This window comes from Rhinatrema bivittatum, chromosome 2 (assembly GCF_901001135.1).
Source record: "Rhinatrema bivittatum chromosome 2, aRhiBiv1.1, whole genome shotgun sequence".
Taxonomy (NCBI): Eukaryota; Metazoa; Chordata; class Amphibia; order Gymnophiona; family Rhinatrematidae; genus Rhinatrema; species Rhinatrema bivittatum.
The window spans coordinates 134,822,642-134,829,045 of record NC_042616.1 but is presented as its reverse complement, the minus strand read 5'-3'; the positions used below and the strand labels follow the sequence as shown (position 1 = coordinate 134,829,045).

At 42.2% G+C, this 6,404-nt stretch overlaps 1 protein-coding gene across 1 annotated transcript in view; it reads left to right on the top strand.

Moving 5' to 3' along the window:
* Window positions 1–82: 82 nt before the first annotated feature.
* The window catches only part of LOC115084158 (highly reducing polyketide synthase PKS6-like), a 198,672-nt gene continuing 192,350 nt past the window's right edge, over window positions 83–6,404 (top strand). Inside the window, exon 1 of the mRNA XM_029588643.1 lies at window positions 83–106. The gene's annotated coding sequence lies outside the window, so the exon portion shown is untranslated. The remainder of the gene's footprint in view (window positions 107–6,404) is intronic.

Here is a 6,404-nt window from a genome sequence, read left to right as displayed (position 1 = left end):
ACAAATAAAGGTCTAATCCAGTTATGACAGCAGGACATTTATAAAGGGAGTGGTTTCAGTTTCTTGGTTCACTCCTTTTTACCACACTTAAGAAGCACATTACAAGGTAAGGACAAAAGATTACTTCTGCTCTTCACATGCACTGAGCTACAACAGACTTTAGGGTGAAAAACGTAGTCCAATATCATTCAAATAGAATATTTTTACATACCATGTTGAAAATAATAGTTCTATATATAGCAACTAGAAATGAATGTACTCTACCATTTTTCTACTAATCTAAGTAAAAAGCAATTATACAACTGCTGTCCCAGAGTTAATACCGGCCATTAGCAGGTCATTACATAACAGCTGGAATACCAAATTTCATATGTTAGAATTACTATATAACTATCAATATTTATATATTGATTTTCTATCAGATTTGAATGCTGGGTGTCATTATTTATGTGCATGTGAATTGCCCACTTACATTTTAAGAGAAACGCAGCATTAATGACTGATATAAAAATAAAAGGCTATATATTGCAACTAGAAATTAATGTACCTTACCATTTTCTCTAGTATTCTAGCTAAAAAAGCAATCTTATGTAACTGCTGTCCCAGAGTTAATACCGGCCATCCTTAAAACAGATGGCGCACCACATTTCATATGCTAGAATTTTGATACAGCTAATGATATTTATATTTTGATTTTTTAAAATCCGATTTTAATGCTGGGTGTCATTACTTTTGTGTATGTAAATTGCCCACTTACATTTCAGCAGAAACGCAGCATTAACGATTGATATAAAAATAAAAGGCTATATAAAAAAGAAACATCCATTATACTTTAGATGTAGGAAGGGCAATTTTCAAACCTTGGTGCATTGATTCACAGTCCGTGGGTACTTTTAGCTGTGGGCACTGCACTACGTTTTAAAGGGAAAGTACAAAAATAATTTCTTTTTATAAATTGCCCAAGGAAAAAGTTCCCCTTGAGGTTTGCTCCTGTTTTTTCTGTGGGTACTTTTTGTCTTGAAAATAATACATATAGGTTTGAAAATTTAATTTAAGTAGAGGGAAGTGTTATTTCCAGCTAAAAGTACACAATTTGTTGACCGCTATGTCTAGTGCTTTTTTCCTAGAAAGAAGGGTACCGGTACTCATTTGCAAGGCTGATCTTACGGTGAGGAGAATTAGGGTAATCGCCCAGTGTCCTGCAATCTCACAGTAGCCCTGCCTCCTACTTTCCTATCCTCCCTCCCACAGGCAGGAGACATAAGAGAGCAGTATTCATTACTACTGCCTCCTCTGCCACCATCATGGCATGAGAAAAGCACCAGTTGCGGTAGGTTGAGAGAGAGAGAGATACACCATTGATGCTTTTCTCTCTCTCTCCCTTCTTCCCTCACAGGTGCTTTTTTTTCTTCTCGCTCCTCTCCCTCCCTTACTGGTACCTTTCTCAAATTTAGATTTAGGAAACTTTATATTCATGACAAAATTTGTACATATGTTGCCAGAGCAATATATAAAATAAGTTGAAAGAAAAGAAAAAAAAAATACATAATACTGCTAATAACAGTAATTAAAATTGCAGAGTACACAATTGTTAATAGTGTGGATAATTACCAAGTTCTGGTGCTATCTCAGGTCAGGGCATAGAACTCTGGTGCTCTAACTCTTGGCCAGTGCCCTGTAGAGAACAGTCCTCTGCTTCATGGAGGCACCCCAGCATGGATGTGCAGGCACTGCGGATAAGCTGGCGCCTGCTGCACCCAGGTCACCTCCGTGTTATGATATCGAGGTGTTTGGTGGATTCCTAAGGGCAACAGTGATAGTGACTCCCACAGGGGAGGAGCCCCATAGGAAACTGTAGCACCAGGCTAGACTCAGATGCACAAGCACAGAGAATATATCTTTATTATGCAGCTTGTATGGTTCACCAGAGTTGGCAGTAGAGAGTGGATTAGATAGCAACAGTCTGTAAGCCTCGGTGGAGGAGAGCCGTCCCACAATGGTGGTGTAAGGCCCCGATGCAGGTATCCAGTAAGGTGAGAGAGGTAACGGTGGTGGGACCGCTTGGCAATAGTGATCATAATATGATCAAATTTGATTTAATGACAGGAAAAGGAACAGTGTGCAAATTCAAGGCTCTCGTGCTAAACTTTCAAAAGGGAAACTTTGATAAAATGAGAAAAATTGTTAGAAAAAAACTGAAAGGAGCAGCTACAAAAGTAAAAAATGTCCAAGAGGCGTGGTCATTGTTAAAAAATACCATTCTGGAAGCACAGTCCAGATGTATTCCACACATTAAGAAAGGTGGAAAGAAGGCAAAACGATTACCGGCATGGTTAAAAGGGGAGGTGAAAGAAGCTATTTTAGCCAAAAGATCGTCATTCGAAAATTGGAAGAAGGATCCAACAGAAGAAAATAGGATAAAGCATAAACATTGGCAAGTTAAATGTAAGACATTGATAAGACAGGCTAAGAGAGAATTTGAAAAGAAGTTGGCTGTAGAGGCAAAACCTCACAGTAAAAACTTTTTAAAATATATCCGAAGCAGAAAGCCTGTGAGGGAGTCAGTTGGACCGTTAGATGATCGAGGGGTTAAAGGGGCACTTAGAGAAGATAAGGCCATCGCGGAAAGATTAAATGATTTCTTTGCTTCGGTGTTTATTGAAGAGGATGTTGGGGAGATACCCGTAAAGGAGAAGGTTTTCATGGGTAATGATTCAGATGGACTGAATCAAATCACGGTGAACCTAGAAGATGTGGTAGGCCTGATTGACAAACTGAAGAGTAGTAAATCACCTGGACCGGATGGTATACACCCCAGAGTTCTGAAGGAACTAAAAAATGAAATTTCAGACCTATTAGTAAAAATTTGTAACTTATCATTAAAATCATCCATTGTACCTGAAGACTGGAGGATAGCAAATGTAACCCCAATATTTAAAAAGGGCTCCAGGGGTGATCCGGGAAACTACAGACCGGTTAGCCTGACTTCAGTGCCAGGAAAAATAGTGGAAAGTGTTCTAAACATCAAATCACAGAACATATAGAAAGACATGGTTTAATGGAACAAAGTCAGCATGGCTTTACCCAGGGCAAGTCTTGCCTCACAAATCTGCTTCACTTTTTTGAAGGAGTTAATAAACATGTGGATAAAGGTGAACCGGTAGATATAGTATACTTGGATTTTCAGAAGGCGTTTGACAAATTTCCTCATGAGAGGCTTCTAGGAAAAGTAAAAAGTCATGGGATAGGTGGCGATGTCCTTTCGTGGATTGCAAACTGGCTAAAAGACAGGAAACAGAGAGTAGGATTAAATGGGCAATTTTCTCAGTGGAAGAGAGTGGACAGTGGAGTGCCTCTGGGATCTGTATTGGGACCCTTACTGTTCAATATATTTATAAATGATCTGGAAAGAAATACGAGGAGTGAGATAATCAAATTTGCAGATGGCACAAAATTGTTCAGAGTAGTTAAATCACAAGCAGATTGTGATAAATTGCAGGAAGACCTTGTGAGACTGGAAAATTGGGCATCCAAATGGCAGATGAAATTTAATGTGGATAAGTGCAAGGTGATGCATATAGGGAAAAATAACCCATGCTATAATTACACAATGTTGGGTTCCATATTAGGTGCTACAACCCAAGAAAGAGATCTAGGTGTCATAGTGGATAACACATTGAAATCGTCGGTGCAGTGTGCTGCGGCAGTCAAAAAAGCAAACAGAATGTTGGGAATTATTAGAAAAGGAATGGTGAATAAAACGGAAAATGTCATAATGCCTCTGTATCGCTCCATGGTGAGACCGCACCTTGAATACTGTGTACAATTCTGGTCGCCGCATCTCAAAAAAGATATAATTGCGATGGAGAAGGTACAGAGAAGGGCTACCAAAATGATAAGGGGAATGGAACAACTCTCCTATGAGGAAAGACTAAAGAGGTTAGGACTTTTCAGCTTAGAGAAGAGACGACTGAGGGGGGATATGATAGAGGTGTTTAAAATCATGAGAGGTCTAGAACGGGTAGATGTGAATCGGTTATTTACTCTTTCGGATAGTAGAAAGACTAGGGGGCACTCCATGAAGTTAGCATGGGGCACATTTAAAACTAATCGGAGAAAGTTCTTTTTTACTCAACGCACAATTAAACTCTGGAATTTGTTGCCAGAGAATGTGGTTAGTGCAGTTAGTATAGCTGGGTTTAAAAAAGGATTGGATAAGTTCTTGGAGGAGAAGTCCATTACCTGCTATTAAGTTCACTTAGAGAATAGCCACTGCCATTAGCAATGGTTACATGGAATAGACTTAGTTTTTGGGTACTTGCCAGGTTCTTATGGCCTGGTTTGGCCACTGTTGGAAACAGGATGCTGGGCTTGATGGACCCTTGGTCTGACCCAGTATGGCATTTTCTTATGTTCTTATGTAGGAGAGACAGACTGGCAGATGTTATTACACACTCCCTTGTAGCTGAGTAGATAGAATTCACAATAAACAGTAGAGAGAGGATAGGTAGCAACAGTCTGTGATCCTCGGCAGAGGAGTCCCGTTCCACAATGGTGGTGTAGGGCCCGATGCAGATAGACAACGAGGAGCTGTAGATGAACAGACTGGGAGAAGTAGTACTCACTCTCTGTAGGTGATAGGTGATGTTCCAGCAGGTAGAAGAATTGGTAGCAGGCACCAGGATAGACACACAGGCCCTCGAGGAGCGAGTACCTGGATTCAGGATAGGCACCTGGAAATAAGCAAAGGGCCCCCGAGGAGCGGGTACCCAGGTTAGTAGAACCCTGGAGGGTGAAGATAGCTTCCAGCAGCAGCAGAAGCAGCAGCAGAAGCAGCACTTTCGTAGACAACCAGACCTTATCACCAGGCTTGAGTTCAGAAGCCTTGCCGTGATGAATGTCATAGTCTCGTTTTGCTCGAATTCCAGCTTTGATGAGCATCTCCTTTGTCTTCTTTCAAAGTTGTTGAATCTCACCAGCTGTGGCTCATGCTGCCGGGGATGACAATGAAAGTGGAAGTGGCAAGGGTGGTGAAGTTAGTCGTCCATATACCACTTCGAATGGTGTTGATCCAGTAGATGCTGCTGGATGAGAGTTGATGGAAAACTCGGCCCATGGTAGAAGTTCAGCCCAATCGTTCTGGCATGAAGAGACATAGTCTCTGAGGAACTGTTTGAGGGTACAGTTCATCCTCTCACTTTGGCCGTTGGATTGCGGATGGTAAGAAGAAGTGAAGTCGTGTGTGATATCAAACTTCTTGCAAAGAGCCTTCCAGAATTTGGCTTTGAATTGTATGCCTCTGACTGAGACGAACTGCTTCGGTATTCCGTGTAGGCGGAATATGTGGCTGATGAAAAGCTTTGCAAGTTCTTCGGCAGATGGTAACAAGAAGTGCTACAAAGTGAGCCATCTTTGATAATCTGTCCACCGTTACCCAGATAGTGTTGTTGCCCCCGGAGAGGGGTAAGTCCACCACAAAGACCGTGGCGATGTGAGTCTAGGGCTCATCTGGTATGGGTAAAGGTTGTAGCTGACCCCAAGGACATCCGGGAGGAGGTTTTTGTCTGGTACAGTTGGTACAGGCCGCTACATAAGCAAAGACATCTTCTCTCATCGACGGCCACCAATAGAATTTTTGCAGCTTTGCCAGGGTTCTCCGTTGATTGAGATATCCAGCCAGTTTGGAGTCATGAGCCCATGTGAGTACTTTCTTCCGAAGGTTGATAGGCACAATCGTTTTGCCCAGAGGTACTGGGTGAGTAGCTGATAGAATGACTCTCTCAGGTTCAATGATGTGTTGCGGAGCGTCAGGCACATCTTCAGATAGGAAGGAGCGAGATAGAGCATCCGGTCTGACGTTTTTATCCCCAGGTCAGTACTTTAAGTTGAAATCAAACCTGTTAAAGAACAGGGACCACCTCATCTGTCTATGGTTGAGGCGCTGGGCGTGACGAAGGTATTCTAGGTTTTTATGGTCAGTAAAAACCGTAATCTGGTATTGAGCACCCTCGAGCCAGGGTCTCCACTCTTCGAACTCCAACTTTATCGCCAACAATTCCTTATCTCCGATTCCATAGTTCCTCTCAGCTGGAGAAGAAGGAACATGGCCGCAGGATCTTGGAGTCACTGGTTTGACTTAGTACAGCCCCTACACCAACATCAGACGCATCCACCTCGACAATAAAGGGGCGAGTGGGATCCGGGCGATGGAGACATGGCTTGCTGGAAAAAGCGTCCTTCAGTTTTTGGAAGGTGGTGACAGCCTGTATAGACCAATTGGCAACATTGGCACCCTTCTTCGTCAGAGCAGTTAAAGGCACAGTCAGTGAGGAGTAATTCTTAATGAAGGTTCTATAGTAATTTGTAAATCCCAGAAACCTTCTGATAGCCTTTAGACCAGTAGG